The 15,618-nt window shown below is 51.9% G+C and overlaps 1 protein-coding gene and 1 non-coding gene across 4 annotated transcripts in view; both read left to right on the forward strand.

Moving 5' to 3' along the window:
- The window catches only part of GALNT17 (polypeptide N-acetylgalactosaminyltransferase 17), a 466,786-nt gene that overhangs the window by 399,986 nt on the left and 51,182 nt on the right, over positions 1-15,618 (forward strand). Inside the window, exon 1 of one of the 3 annotated variants that reach the window (XM_066274631.1) lies at positions 4,328-4,388. The exons of the other annotated variants lie outside the window; for them this stretch is intronic. The gene's annotated coding sequence lies outside the window, so the exon portion shown is untranslated. Of the gene's footprint in view, positions 1-4,327; positions 4,389-15,618 lie in introns of those variants that run through there. 3 annotated transcript variants of the gene reach the window in all.
- On the forward strand, positions 7,419-7,494 carry TRNAS-GCU (transfer RNA serine (anticodon GCU)). Its single transcript has one exon. It is a non-coding gene; the product is annotated as a tRNA-Ser (tRNA).

Raw genomic sequence — 15,618 nt, forward strand, 5'->3', positions numbered from 1 at the left:
AAAAGAATAATGCTCTTTTTATGTATAAACCACGGACATACATCCAGCACACAAACAGCTTTACAGACTATCTGTGGTATTAAAATTCATGGTGGGAGCAGAGCAGGTGGCTGTAGGGGTGGGAGGTGCTTCAAAATGCTGCATGGGGGGCTAACCAAGAGAAAGGGGTTGAGAAACAGTGATGTATTGCAAAAGACAAGATACATTTTTTAAATTTCCCATTCCATCACAGACCGGTACTTTTATAAAATGCCATAAAAATGAATTACTAAAAAAATAAATGGGGAGAAAAGAAATAATGCAAGCCCCAAGTATTTTATTATTAGATTCAAGTGGCACAAAATTGCTTAGTCAAATTGCTTTTAAAGCTTACTGACAACTCCATGCAAATCTTTTTTGCAGACCATTGCAGGACCCCTGCCGACCATTGGAGGACACTCGAGGCCGCCCTGGTCTGCGGGTGCTGGGGCAGGAGAGAGGCAGGGCCGCGTGGGTCAGGCCCTGAGGAGGGCACCCCCGAGGGGCTGGGAGCACAGCGGGACTCGGCTGGTGGGGAAGGAGGAGGAGGGTTTCGGCAGAAGGAACAGCGTGGAGACAAAGGCAGCAGGTGGAAATCAGTTGGCAACTGTGAAGGTGGCGATGGCGGGTAGGGCCGTAGCTGACGGTGAAGGCCAGGGAGGAAGAGAGGCCAGAGCTCGCTGCCCTGGGCAGGACCAGGACTCCCCGTCCTATGGCTGCTTGCATACCCTGTTCTAACCAAGTGGCCCCTAACATTTTGGGGGTCTGTGGCCACTTTGAGATCCTGGTGGCACCAGTGGACCCCTCCCCAAATACTAAACAAAACTCAAGGCATTGTATGAAAAGAGTGAGGGAGGACCCGGGTTCGATTCCCGGCCAGGGCACACAGGAGAAGCACCCATTTGCTTCTCCACCCCTCCGCCGCGCTTTCCTCTCTGTCTCTCTCTTCCCCTCCCGCAGCCAAGGCTCCATTGGAGCAAAGATGGCCCGGGCGCTGGGGATGGCTCTGTGGCCTCTGCCTCAGGCGCTAGAGTGGCTCTGGTCGCAACATGGCGACGCCCAGGATGGGCAGAGCATCGCCCCCTGGTGGGCAGAGCATCGCCCCATGGTGGGCGTGCCGGGTGGATCCCGGTCAGGCGCATGCGGGAGTCTGTCTGACTGTCTCTCCCTGTTTCCAGCTTCAGAAAAAAAAAAAAAAAAAGAAAAGAAAAGAGTGAGGGGATGGTTTCGCATAAGTGCACCCAAAGTTTCCAGACCGAGAGCCTGGCTGTAGATGTTTGAGCTGATCCCTCTGAACCCTCCTTGTGGGCTCAGTCGTTCGGGCAGCCTGTGTTAATGGATCCCGGCTGTGTACTGACTCCGGTCCTATCAGGTCTGTCAGATACACAGGGGACAGTTACCACCTGGAGTGACTGAGATCCCAGGGTTCCAGAGAGCCGTGCGAAAGGAGCAGAGAGTAAACCCAAGACATCCCGTGAGGAGGAGGAGCCCGGCATTCTCCTAACACGCTGCTGAGCGCCCATGCAGCCTGGTCCTCCCTTCCCCAGCCTCTCTGTGTCTCTGCACTGTAAGCCCTTTCGCAGACTTACTGTGAGCTTCCACCGGATGAGCTACGGTGGCCAAAGCCACTCAGGACCAGAATGGCATTGAGGTTTGTTAGGATTGGCACATTATTTAGTGGGCAATTTTATCAGTGTTTGTGCGGAATATAAAAATGAACCAGCAAGTGAAAATGTACCCAGGGAGGAAGCTGAGATAATTGGCCCTGGGAAACACACAGAAGTGCTTTTCTAAAAATACTGGGTGACACTGAAAAAAGACAGGCCAGGGACTCAACTCAGCAGGAGCAGAAAACGGTGAGGACAGAACGTTTGCATGTTCCAGGGCCGTCCTGCAGTGATGGAACTGGGGAGTGAGGAGGAGGGGAGGTGCCATTCTGGATGTAAAGAAATGAAGCAGCCCTGGCTGGTTGGCTCACTGGTAGAACGTCGGCCTGGCGTGCAGAAGTCCCGGGTTCGATTCCTGGCCAGGGCACACAGGAGAGGCGCCCATCTGCTTCTCCACCCCTCCCTCTCTCCTTCCTCTCTGTCTCTCTCTTCCCCTCCCGCAGCCAAGGCTCCATTGGAGCAAAGATGGCCCGGGCGCTGGGGATGGCTCCTTGGCCTCTGCCCCAGGCACTAGAGTGGCTCTGGTTGCAACAGAGCGATGCCCCGGAGGGGCAGAGCATCACCCCCTGGTGGGCAGAGCGTCGCCCCCTGGTGGGCGTGCCAGGTGGATCCCGGTTGGGTGCATGCGGGAGTCTGTCTGACTGTCTATCCCCATTTCCAGCTTCAGAAAAATACAAAAAACAAAAAACAAACAAACAAAAAAAAGAAATGAAGCAAATCGGACACAAAGGCCACCCTGCGGAGTTCACACCCAAGAATACTATGTGTTGGTGCTGGGCCCATGCATTCAAGGGCAGGTTCTTTAATTCATTTATTCATTCAGCAGGTGTTCATTGGGAACTTACTGTATACCAAGCCCTGTTCTGGCACTAAGAGTGCAGCAGTGAACAAAATAGAAATATTTCCTCTCTCATAGAGCAGACAACAAGAAAATAAATACATATTATAAACTAAGGGGACAGAGGCTGGGAGTTGAGGAATTTGTTCTGAGTAGTATAGACAAGGATTGTTTTGGGGGGTAAGGAAGTATTTAAGCAGAATGGAAGTCATGTGAATTTCTAGGGGAAGAATATTCCATGCAGAAGGCATAGCAAGTGCAAAGGCCCTGGGGCTAGAACAAGTTTGGCCTAGTTGCAGCACAGCAGGAGGCCAGTGTGACTGGAGTGGCATGAGCAAGGGTGTGAGGGTGAGAGGAAATGACAGGACAGAGGTGGACAGACCATTATCCGTCGTTGGGAGTTTGGTGTTACTTTGAGTAAGGTGGGAAGCATGGGACGATTTTGAGCAGGAGTGACATGTGTGACTTATGTTCTAACCGGATTCTTCCTTGCTACATGGGGATTCTACCATAGTGGAACAGGAGCAGAAACAAGGGCCCAGTAATAAGCCAGGTGAGAGATCACCACGTGGTTTCAACTCAGATGGGCGAGGATAGGTGCTCAAAGCTAGAGGTAAACTGAGGAAGAGGGAAATTAGTTAATAACCAGTCTTAAGTCTTTGAGGACCTGAAGTGTCCCTCCACACCCTCGGTGGAGTCTGGGAGCCATAACCAGCGGGGATCCTTTAAAGAAGCCACATATATTTATTTAACCTAATGAGAGAAAGGACAGGCTTGGGGGCTGTGAGCCCTTTCTCCAGGTGCTTAGAGAGACAGCCTTACAAAGACAACCATGTATGGCTCTGGATAAGGAAGGGTTTTCCCTCAGCCCAGCTCTCCCACAAGACAGGCTACTCTGGCGGCAGTGAGCTCCTGGCCCTGGACGTGAGGCCTCATGAAACCCACTGCTGGGATGCTGCAGGCACCGGGGACACCCCAAATCAGAGTCGCCGATGCCGTCCATTCCTCTGATATGTATGGGGTTTGCTTGCCAGCCCCTGAGCTTTGAATATCGAACAAGAGTCAGTGCCAGCAGAGAGGGGAGACAGTGCCGGGTGCTGAGAGGTGAGAATGTCCCTAAAGGGACTTGCCATCCAGGCTTAGGATGAAGAGAATGGTGGCTGTGGCCAAGCTTGGAAGCACCAGCACCGTGTCTGTGCGTCTGAGTGCATTGGGGACAAGGGGTGAGGAGAGAACCGGGCCACTTCCTGCGCCGTGGAAAATATGGCTGCAGTGTGACGAGCCAGGGGGAGCAGTGGGGATGCAGAAAACACCGCCGTCTCCTTAGGCGCACAAGTTCTCTCGAGCGGGGACCACGGAGGATGTGCAAGGTGAGCTGGTCGTGGCCAGGGGTGGGAGCCTGTCTATATTTCAGATTTTTACATTTTGCTCATCATAGGACGGGGCCTGAAGGTCATGGCCTGCCTACCCTGACACTTTACGAAGGTCAGACTGAGGGAGGTTAGGCAGTCTGCCCTGAGAGCCGGGAGAGTTCTCTAGTCAGCAGGTGCATTGGGGGGAGGGCTTTCCGAGAATCTGTCTGAATCGGGAGTAAAGTGCTTTTCCCCCCAACAGGGAGGAAATGAGTGTGGCTGTCGGTCTGTGCCACCTCGTTATTTATTTATCTATCTCTACTAATCTTCATCTAACACGCCTCATTGCCCTCTGAAGGCCCTGGAGAGGTTGTTTGTAGCATTTGTTTGGTTGAATTTGTTCTTGAAATCTGGTTGCTCATTAATCGCTCCCCTGGAAATACCAGGGAGGAAGTGAGTCTCCTTGAGGCAGGCTGGCTAACGCCAAACCCAGGGCGTAATTGCCATTTGCAGGTAAGGGCCCAAGGAGAAAGCCCACTTTTACTTTCCACTTGAAGCCCTGCGCCCAGCTACATCAGGAATCGGGAGGGTGGCTGCCCCAGGCAAGGCAGGAGGGAAGCTTGTGGGGAGGGCCGAGCCCCTGCTTGGGGGGACACCGACATGCTGTGGAGGGGCGCCCCTGGGAGGTTCCTGAGGTCTGAGGCTGCCGGGCCCACCTGCCTCGTCCTGAGCCCTGCCCCGGTCCCAGACTCTCTTAGAGCTGAGCCCCAGGAATAGTCCATGCCCTCCCATTGCCTTCGAGTATTTTTTTTTAACAGAGGCCTCCAAAGAGAGGACAGGCTCCCCAGGGGCGTGGTGCCCTCCAGAAGGCATTGGCCAGGGTGGCTGTTTGGAGGGGTGGGTCTTTCCTGAGAGCCCGGTGTGGCGGCCCGGGCGCTTTCTGCACACCCCGTTAGACCTCTGGCCTGGATGCGCCCACCCCTTGGCTGCCCTCTGGGCGTTGCCACCTCGCTCCACGTCACAGCCGCAGGGTTGTCTGCGGACGTTCTCAGTCCTGCGGCACTCACCCTCTCGCGCTTTCTCTGGAGGGCGGGCCCAGCCACCAGGGACTCGGCCAAAGCAGCCAGACTCAGTTGTCTTCCACATTGCAGCGTTCTCTGCCTGTTTATAAACATGTAGCACCGTTTCACAAAATTCCCATTTCTCCCTCACGTGCCGTTTCCGGCAGGGTCCATTTCCTGCCCTGTGTGGGGGTCCAGCTGCCATCCCAGGGGTGGGGTGGGGTGAGGTGCAGGCCCACTCTCTGCCCCGGGGCTGAAGCTCTGTAGTCTGAACTACACTGGCCAGCTGGCTTTTTTTGGGGGGGGTACCTAAATGGGCCACTTGTGTCTGATTTGGGGCACTCTCAGGTGAGAAGGGTCGAAGGAAGCTGGGCAGGCCTGCAGCAGGGCCACTAAGTTCGCTGCTGATGGATGTGTTGCCCAGTTAGAACCCCTCAGAAGGCCGGGCTGCAGGTTCCGGTAATGCCCAGCCCTCTGAGGCCTCCCCAGGACCAGACACCCTGTGCCCGACCTTCCTGGATGAGAAGCCCCCACTTAAAAGCACGGAGGAGCTGGAAGACCAATCAGAGACTGCATTTCCTTACACCACGGTCTGTGGACCGTGGAACACGAAGCTGTACAAGCCAGAAATGAAATGAATTCTGGGGGTGGATAGAAGGACAAGAGATAATTAGTGGAAAAGCAAGATTATTTTCCCTGAGTTAGGGGGACTGGGTCCTGAAGGGTAATGATGGCGGGTAACACCAGAGTGGCAGTCCACGTTCTGCCATTTGTGCGCCACATGGCCCAAGTTCTTTTTCTTATAACTTTGGGGTTTCATTTAAAGAAGGAAAATTATAAAACTAACTTGATAGACTAATTGTGAAAATGAAGTGAAATTGCCTAACCAGTGCCCAGTCCCGGGCCTTGCCCCTTGGAGATATAATCAGCGCTCTCCCGATGATTGTCAGGGCCACGGCAGTGCCGCTCGTCAGGCCTCGAGGGTCACAGGATTGACTCAGGGAACCAGGTGTACGTTCAGAGGCCAGAACCCCTGAGAAACCTGACCGCACCGGCCATGTCTGAGACATCGCTCTGTGCTGGGATTCTGAGGAGGAATCAAAGAGACTGGAGGGTGGGGGAGACGGTTCTCAGTCACTCGACAAGGTAACGGGGCCATAAACAAGTCAGCAGTGGGCAGAGCGGACACACTCTGGCTGGAGAAGTAAGGATGCACCTGTGGGGCTCCCAGCTCCAACTGAGGCGAGGGCAGCTGGAGCGTGCGACGCTGATGGGGGACCTGGGGAGGAGTGGGAGAGGTGGGGCTGGTGACGAGTGTCACCCGTAGACGGAATGGCCGACAGCAGGGTCCGTGGGCCGGAGAGGATGGTTCCACGGGGAACGGAGAGACCCTCACTGTGCCCGGAGCACAAGACCTCAGTGGGGGAGGTGGGAGCAGGTGAGCTGGACCCGGTCTCCCCGGCTCTGTGGGTACGGTTGAGAACTTCACTAAAGCGTGATGTGGAGCCACAGAGGAAGGGAGGTGGGGAGTGCCCAGGTGCGATGTGCCCTTTAGAAAGGTCACTCTGGGGGGGGGGAGGTGTTAGGAGGCTGCCACAGTCCCCCAGGAAGACGATGGGTCGGGAAAGTGGCTGCAGCGTTAAGAAGAAGCACGCGCTTCCCAAAACCCAGGTCGGAGGGGAGGTCAGATCCTGGCGATACGCTGGCTTTGACATTATAGGACAGGGATGCTTCCCAGGTGTCTGCTGCGGACAAGTAGGTGAGTTCCTGGGCGCCATCCCCCGAGACGGGTGAACAGATGCCATGCCATCAGTTGCAGGTGAGCGTGGTTAGAGATTTGAGGTGACCGAGGAAGACTGAAACAGCTTCAGTGAGGACCAAAGAGGGGGCTTTCCAGGGAGACCTAGCAGGCATGTGAAGGACCCTCTTGAGGTTTGGGAACATACGTTGATAGTGACAATAAGTGCTTATAATTGTTCCCCATTTGATTGAGTAGTTTGGACATTGGTTCTGAAATTGCAGACTTGGTCTAATTCAACCTGGTGGTTTTGCCAAGAGAGGACAATAGCAGGGCAGTGATGCAAAGTGGAGGTGCATGCATGGGAAGTGGTGGGGAATGGACCACCAGCTGCGGAGGAAGGAAGAGCTCGGCACAGCAAAGCAGGAGGGGCAGGCGGTATGTGTAGACTGCCAAGGTTCGAATCCCAGCTCAGCCACTACCTGTCTGGGTGGTTTGTGTCTGGATCTTAATTTATGAAGGTGGCCGAGTGACAACACATAGAGGTCAGTGCCACTGAAAGAAAAGTTTAAGGTTTCTAGCAGTCTCCTAGAAATGAGAGCTGTGTCATGCCATGCAAGGCCACAAGGGGAAACATCGGGTATGGCAGAAGGAGCAAGGGGGACCACCTAGGCAAGGGCCTCTATTGGGGTTTCTGCAGGGAAGGCAAGGCAGGTAGGTAAACAGCTTCAGATGGACTGGTTTGCCCTGGCCGGTTGGCTCAGTGGTAGAGCATCAGCCTGCTGTGTGGATGTCCCAGGTTCGATTCCTGGCCAGGGTACACAGGAAAAGCACCCATCTGCTTCTCCATTCTTCCCCTTCTCCTTTCTCTTTCTATCTTTCTCTCCCCCTCCCACAGCCAAGGCTCCATTGGAGCAAAGTTGTCCTCGGCTCTGAGGATGGCTCCATGGCTTCTACCTTAGGCGCTAGAATGGCTCTGGTTGCAGCAGAGCAACACCCCAGATGGGCAGAGCATTGCCCCCTAGTAGGCATGCTGGCTGGATCTTGGTCGGGCACATGTGGGAGTCTGCCTCTCTGCCTCCTGGCTTCTCACTTCAGAAAAAAAACAAAGAAAAAGAAAAGATTGACTGGTTTGGACAATTCCAGCACTCTTGTTCCACTTCTCTGGCACCTGGCCCTGGGAGATTTAGGGCAGGAGAATACTGGCTTGGTGTGTGAGAGTTAGATAAGGAGGTGGTTCAGAGTGTGAGCTCTGGACCACAGGGGAGGGGTAAACCACTTTGGCTGTTAGTTTGGCCTTGGGATTAATGGCTGCCAAATAGATACAAAAATCCCAAAAACATAGGACACTGGGTGTCTTGGGGCAATTTGCTTAAACTCTTTTTTCCTCTATTTTTTCGTTTCTAAAATGAGGAGAATATTAACACATTTCTCATAATGTAATTCTGTGATTATCTCGTTATGTGATTGAGTTAGTAAATGTAAAGTGCTTACCACATAGTTAAGTATGAGCTCTTATTACTTTGTTGTTATTATTTTATTATTAGAGTCATTATGTGGCCTGAGACTCTTCTTCTGAACAGGTTTCATGTCAGTAAGTGAATGAAAGAACCAGTAGAAAAGAAAAGGAGCCTGAGGTCAGAGTGGGTCATTCCGCATGTGGCCCGGGTATGACTGTGGGATCAGGGAATTGCTGTGGAGGATGAGGGTCAGTGGAGTTGGGAAAGTTGGGACATTTCTCAGCACCGGCTCAGCATGCCACTCACGGATTAGAATCACGCACAGAGTCCCTGTGCACAGCCGGCATTTTAGACCGTCTGCTCCATCTGTGAACTAGTGGCACAAATATGGAGTGTTGTAAAAGATGAAGAGAAGGGGTTGCCCCTTCCTTGGAGGGTCAGGAACTGCTTTCTAGGGAGGGTCCCTGGGCCTTGAAAGGTGAGTGGAATTTGGATGGGCAGAGAGGACGGGAGAGAGCGGTCCTTGTATATAGGCACAGCATGGACCGTGCCGAGGTTAGAACGGACAGGCAGGCAGTTAATGGGAATGGCAGGGGAGTAATATTACTCCCCTCTGAGAGTGGAGGCTTGGGCCAGAGTAACAGATGGAAATAATGGAACAGCCCTTTTGGTATTCTGGTTTGGTACAGCCCTTAATGTGTAGGTGAGACCCGGAAGTCTGGATTCCCGCCCATGATGCGGTATGAGGGATGCACATTGCTTTAAAAGGAATCAATGGGGGGGGGGGGGATTTGAGGAGACTCGAATGGCACTGGGTGCTTTGATAAGACCCTCCTGTGGACGAAGCAGTGCCTAAGTGAGCTGCATCCTCAGATCCAGTTCACACACGTGAGAGAAAGACTCCACGGCTGTGCCCACCAGCGTCCTGGAGAAGACAGCTGTCCGTCGCCCTCATCAGGCTGGTTTCTCTAATCTACCACCAGGAGGGCCTCGGGGACAGCTCCGCTCCTTCCAGCAGGGGACGCTGCACTGGCTGTTACCTCTGCCATGGAGCTGAGTGATTGTGAGTGGCTGGGAAACATTGAAAGCCCTAAACCATAACATACAACCCAAAGTGGGCAGCCAGAAATGCTTTCAGCTGGTAAATGCTTGGTGAGCATACACAACTCCAGTCGCCCAGTGTCTGCTGAAAAGCTAAGCACCGTAAACGTGGTGCTTATATAGCATTGATTGTTCCCAGTTGCAATGGGAGCCTCTCACTATTGCTTTATCCAGTTGAACCTTCAGGTTATCTCATCAAGGCTAAGGAGATGGTGGTTGATTACGGGAAGAATGCCGCCTTTCTCGTGAATATATCTTCAGCACCATTGGCTCTGAATAAGGCTAATCCTGTCTCACAACCTGGAAGCCATGTTATTTAGAAAATGAAGATAAGTGCAAAACAAAGCAAGAGTGAGAGGAAAAAAAAATAACTTTAATCTTAGAATGTCAGAATGCTGACAAAAAAATAAATCAGACAACATTTTTCCCCTGTGAGACTTGCATGAACGTGATTTCTTTTGGTTACGATTCCACTACTGGTGGTTAATTTTCAAATCAATCATTTAATAGAAGCCCTTTGCTTGGAAGAAAAGATCGAAATGGCCGCACAGACCTCACATTGCCAATGAAAATCATGCAGGCTTGGTTTTACCTCTTGGAAAACCTGTTTATGAAGACATGAAAAATATCTCTCTTGAAATCCATATTCTAAATGTTTTCTTTCTTTTTCTTTTAATTTTATAGCTAGCCATAGCCCCCAAAAGAAGAGTCCATACTTCTGCAAGGAGTCTGTGATAGAAACAAGGGGTCTGTGAAGTTGGTCAGGAATATAAAACGCGTGTTCATGTTCCCTCATCACGAACTGCTATCAGCGATTGTTTCAATTGGGGATGTAGTTCCACAGACCTCAGTACGTTGGCCACACCTGCACCCCTGTCTCCGGTACTGACCACAGGCACATGCACATCTATCTCATCCTAGTTCTTGAGCATCTCTTGAAATACTTAGGTAACCTCCTGTCTCCTTTCAACTTTACGGTAGTTATTAATGCATTAAAGACACGCGTTACTCTATCACGATGTTTTACATATTTGCTAACTATATTTCATCACAATTGTGTCCCCTGTAATTCTGTGCATTTTGTTGTATTTAAAGCGTTTTTGTTATGTGAAGGGCTCCATAGGCTGCACCAGCTTGCACAGATGTCCTTGTCACAAATGTTTAAGGATCTATGCCTAGCTCCAGACATGAAGATTCCCTAAGCCTGTTAAAATGCAGATGCCCAGGCCCCTGCCCAAACCTGTGAAATCAGGACCGCGGGGACATGTGTGTTTTTCAAAAGCTCCCCAGGTGATGAGGCTGCAGCCAGCCCAGGTCAGGGAGAACCTCTGACTTAGATCATCTGAATCCCAATACCCAGGACTTCAGAACTGGAGGGTTGGTTGCACTGCTGAGAGGCTCCTTTGTACAGACACTTGTGCAAGTATGTGTGGTGGGAAAGAGCACAGGTGTTTAAGGGGGTCAAGTTGGCATGTGGGCCTCTCACTTAATGTATGTGTGCCAGGGGCACGGTCAGTATCTCCCTGAGCCACAGCCCCCTTGGCTATAACTCGGGGAGGACCTGCCTCAAGGGTCTGTTGTGAGAATGAAATAAAGACCATAGAGCACTTTGCAGAGTGACTGACACCTAGTCTCAGCTGCCACTCACGGTGCTCTTGTTTGTTAGCCCGCAGCAATTCCAAGGCTGAGCAGGGAAGCGGTGGTTAAAGAATGACAGCAAGACCCAGCCTCCCAAAATGACTCTGGCATTTCCCCCCCACAGGTTACAGTGCGGCTGAGTCAGAGCAGCTGCTCCCTGTGCTCCCAGCAGCGACTGCGCCTGCCCCATGGGCGGGGCTGACATGTCACCTGGCGTGCAGGCTGTCTGCAGATGCCCCTTCTGCGACGCTGAGAGTAGAGCTTCACTCCTGGCGGATCCCACTCTTGGCAGGGAACAGAGTGTCTCGTTCTGCCAAAGAAACCCCTTTTTGCCTGCGGGCCAGAGCTATTGTTTTTCTCCACGTGGCAGCACTTTAAATCTCTTCTGTTTCTGAGAGGACATTGAGAATGTTTTCCTAAAGTGGGCCTCTAAGATAATAACAGAAGGTGCTGTGGTTCTGTGGGCAGCTGCCTACCTCAGATCCTGCAAGATTAAATTCTGTGAAGAAAGGTTTTCCTTTACGGGCCTTCTTCTAGGTTCTCTAGAACCTTCTATTGGTCAGTCCTAGCTGGGCTCTCCCAGATAGCATCTTGTCATGAAATCCAGGGAAAATGTAGGAAAGATACTGTATTAGTCAGCAAGGGCTGCATAACAAAGTACTTTAGCCCAGAGTGGCTTAAATAGAAGAAATATATATTCTCACAGTTCTTATTATAAGGACCCCTCTCACACTGATTAGGGCCCACCCTATTGACCGCCGTTAACCTTAATTCCTTCTTTTTTTTTTTTTTCTGAAGCTGGAAACGGGGAGAGACAGTCAGACAGACTCCCGCATGCGCCCAACCGGGATCCACCCGGCACGCCCACCAGGGGCGGTGCTCTGCCCACCAGGGGGGGCGTCGCTTTGCCGTGACCTGAGACACTCTAGCGCCTGGGGCAGAGGCCAAGGAGCCATCCCCAGCGCCCGGGCCATCTTTGCTCCAATGGAGCCTTGGCTGCGGGAGGGGAAGAGAGAGACAGAGAGGAAGGAGGGGGGGGCGGGGGTGGAGAAGCAAATGGGCGCTTCTCCTATGTGCCCTGGCCGGGAATCGAACCCGGGTCCCCCGCACGCCAGGCCGACGCTCTACCGCTGAGCCAACCGGCCAGGGCTAATTCCTTCTTTAAAGGAATTAGTACAATCCACATTCTGAAGTACTGGGAGTTAGGACTTGAACATATGAATTGGGGAAATACACAGCTGAGCCCATAACAGATGTGTTCTCCTCCTGCCCCCTAAGCACTCTTCATAGAATGCATGTGTGGCAGGAATATATAGGAGCACATGGCATCTGCTGGGAGCATTAGACAGGATGAAATTTAATCACCGGATGGATTGTGCTTCCGATTCTGCAGGACAAAGGCCTGGGGTGACCCCTGAAGGAACCCAAAGCTGATGGTTCTTTAAGCTTTCAAGATCAATGCTATTCAATGTCATTCTAAGAAGTAGCAAATCTCAACCCCTAGCACCCCAGGGTTCTCACAAAAGGAAAGAAGGAGGGTACATTTCAGATAACACAATGTCTTTCCTCTGTTTTCTGTGAGCCAGACAGTGGCTGGACGGATTTTGGTCAAGCTGGCTCTCTTTCTGACTTGTGTTTTCCATGAATGGGTAGTGTGCCGGCTGCCCACGGCTTGCAGCAGCCGAAGTCAGCAGGTAGGAGATGACATTTTAGCATTGTTCAAAGAGCCCGCAGGCCTGGAAGGGGTGCCGGACATGGTGTTAAAAGAGCAGGAACAAAGCAGCGCCAGAAAGAACTGTTTAAAAATTTAAAAGACCATTTCTCTTTATCAGCTCTGCTGCTGGCTACTATTCCAGCAATTTCCAAAACATGAAATTGGCCCCAAGCAGGGCGAAGAATAGAATGAGATGGGGCAGATCAGTGACATTTTCAATATCCACGTGCAGTATCCAGCCTCCATGGAAGCTGAGGAATGAATTGTTTTCTGGGAGAGAAACAGAAATAAGATTACTAGATTGGAAAGAACCTAGGGGAGTCTGCTTGCTTCAGGGCATCTAATCCATTCAAAGCGTAGGATTCCTGTATACATTTTTAAATTCTACACACTTGAAAGTAAAAAAAAACAAGATGGAGAGTATCTGGGACGGGTCACTCTGTCCACGGGAACAAACAAACCTCCAAATCTCAGTGACTTAAATGAGACTTTAGTAAAAACCCATTAGAGATACTCATGGTTGGTAGGTAGCCTTCATTCTGGTTATTCAAGCCCTCAGTTTCTCCATGTGTGGTTCTTCCGCCTCCAACAGGTGACTTCCAAGGTCCCTGTGCAGTGGGATAGAGGGTAGAGAAAGCACCCCAGTTTCTCAAGCCTTGGGTGGAATGCCTCCCCTAGGCTCACATGCACTGGTGAGAAGGAGTCTTCCAGTACACCTAGCTGCAAGGGAAGCTGGCATGTGGGGGCCAACATTACAGCCTGTGCCCCAGAGAATTTGGCCCAGATCTTTCCTATGGGTGGCGTCATGGTTGGGATAGGATAGGTCTGTCAATACAGGATTATGGGCCCAAGGAGAGTGTCACATGATTCACTAGTTCTGTTGGGAATTAAAATACATTTTAGAGTTCAATGACACGACTGAGCTTTGTCACTTTCTCAGCATGGGAGTATCCCCTGAAGTTGTTAGGATCCTTTCTTGACCAAAGCCCTATATGTTTGCATTAAAAATAATTGAAGAGATTGTGAAACCTACTGGTGTTGTAACTCCTCAGGCTGCAAACCACCAGCTGCTGGCCCTGATTCACTTAGGAGGCTCATCTGATGGTTCTGAAGCCTCATTATGGGCCATGACCCAGGTGACCCAGGATCCGTGTTTGTCTTTCCCCTGCTTTAAATATCCGTGTTTGTCTTTCCCCTGCTTTAAATTATCCAACATCCCCAAGAGCAGTGCATCAAACAAGGGCTCATAATTTCTGGTCTTCAGACTCCCCCATGGGGCAGCTGCCTTACCCATCAGACCCCTGCCCAGGCCCCATTCACTGTCAGCCGTTTTGTCCCTAGTGCATGGGCTCTGCTCTGTCCTGCCTCATGGAACATCATCACCTCTGTCCCTTCGCTGGCCTAAAGCTCATCATCAGCTTCAGAAATCCCACACATTTCCCCCGCATCCATGGCATCTAACCCCATTACTAGTCCAGCATTAGTTGACATTCTTAATAGTTTAGGTAAAAAGAAGAGGCTGGGATGGAATCGTTAGAAGGATTCTGAGGTGGCCCCAGCCTTGAAGAAAGCAGAGGGTGACCCAGCTCAGGAAGGCAGGACCAGGGTGTTCCCAACCCGCCAGCAGCCTCAGCCAAGAACCTCCTGTCTATCCGGCTGCCGGCAAGGGACTCACTGTCTCTACCGCCTTTGAGTGGAATGGGAGGTGGACTAGCCTTCTGTTTAAATTTAACTTATAATTCTTTTTCTCACTCTTTTGCTTTGTCAACACTGGGAACCTGAGTGTGTGTTCATTGGTCAGTGTGGTTCCCTGTGTGGACCAGGTCACAGGGGAAGGAAGTTGATCATGTTGTCTTCTCAGCTGCTAGAGAAATTAGAACCCTCCCAACACCTGGACAGTGCTTCCTCGCGATCTCCTACACACAGGCCAGTGTGTTTGAGGGTGCCGTTCTGACAGGGACAGCCAAATCTGCATTTCATAGGTGGCAGCAGGGATGGGCGACAGGTTGGAGGCCTAGTACGCCCCCCAGTTCCTTCTGCTCCGGGAACCGGGAAGGAAGAGCACGAGCGGCCACTTCTCGTGTCCTCTGTTGGCGCCTCTCCACCTCCTCCCTGCACTGCAGATTAGGGCAGCCAGACAGCGATGGGGCTGGGAATCCACACCTCCTCTTTCTGTAAGCGTTTCACCCCTGTGCTGGCCTGTCTGAACCTTGTGGGAGGTGTCTGTGGTCACAGTCTCAGAAACACCCTCGTGTCACCGTGGACTTCCAAGGGGTGCTCAGGGTCCCTCTTAGGGGTTGTCCTTAGTCTCTGAGCCTCCGTGAATGCCCACCACTACTTTATAGCAGCTCCGCTCTAGGAAATCCTCAGGCCTGACCCTCCAAGGGGAAGAACAAGAAGGCCACAGGTCTGCTCAGCTTGGCAGGGCAGAGCCTGATCCACTAGAGCCTACATCCAATAGCAGGTCTCTGCCATGGACAAAAGCCTGTGTGTGAAAAAAGAGAGACTCAGGGTGCCCAGCTGGTGAGAACTGCAGCCCTTCCCCAGAGTCAGCAGACCCCATTCTCACCACGGTCATCGGGTCATCCTCTCCAACCTGTCCCTCCCGTGGACACCACACAGAGGTCATTGTGTCATCACTGCTTGGGACACAGCTCATTCACCCATGGTTGCACTCATGGTCAGCAAATACTAGCTACATTGTGAGTGTGTGTGTGTGTGTGTGTGTTTCCCAGCATTTAGCCGCCATTGTGCTAAAGAGTTTCACATACCTCACCCTGTTCCTTTCTCACAACAGCCCTCGGATCAGGTGCTGTCAGCACTTCATAGCTGGGGAAACCAGAGCTCAGAGATGAGAGTAGCCAGGCAGCCATGTAGCAGAGCCAGATGTGAACACCGGGCTTCAAATCTAATGCTGACCTCCCATGATTCCATGCTCGGTAGTGGCCCAGAAATTGCCTGTGGGAAGTACAGAGCCAGCGGGCCCAGTAGAACATTGGCACTCCATTCTGGGTGGAGCCTTTCAGGGACC

This window comes from Saccopteryx bilineata, chromosome 4 (assembly GCF_036850765.1).
Source record: "Saccopteryx bilineata isolate mSacBil1 chromosome 4, mSacBil1_pri_phased_curated, whole genome shotgun sequence".
Taxonomy (NCBI): Eukaryota; Metazoa; Chordata; class Mammalia; order Chiroptera; family Emballonuridae; genus Saccopteryx; species Saccopteryx bilineata.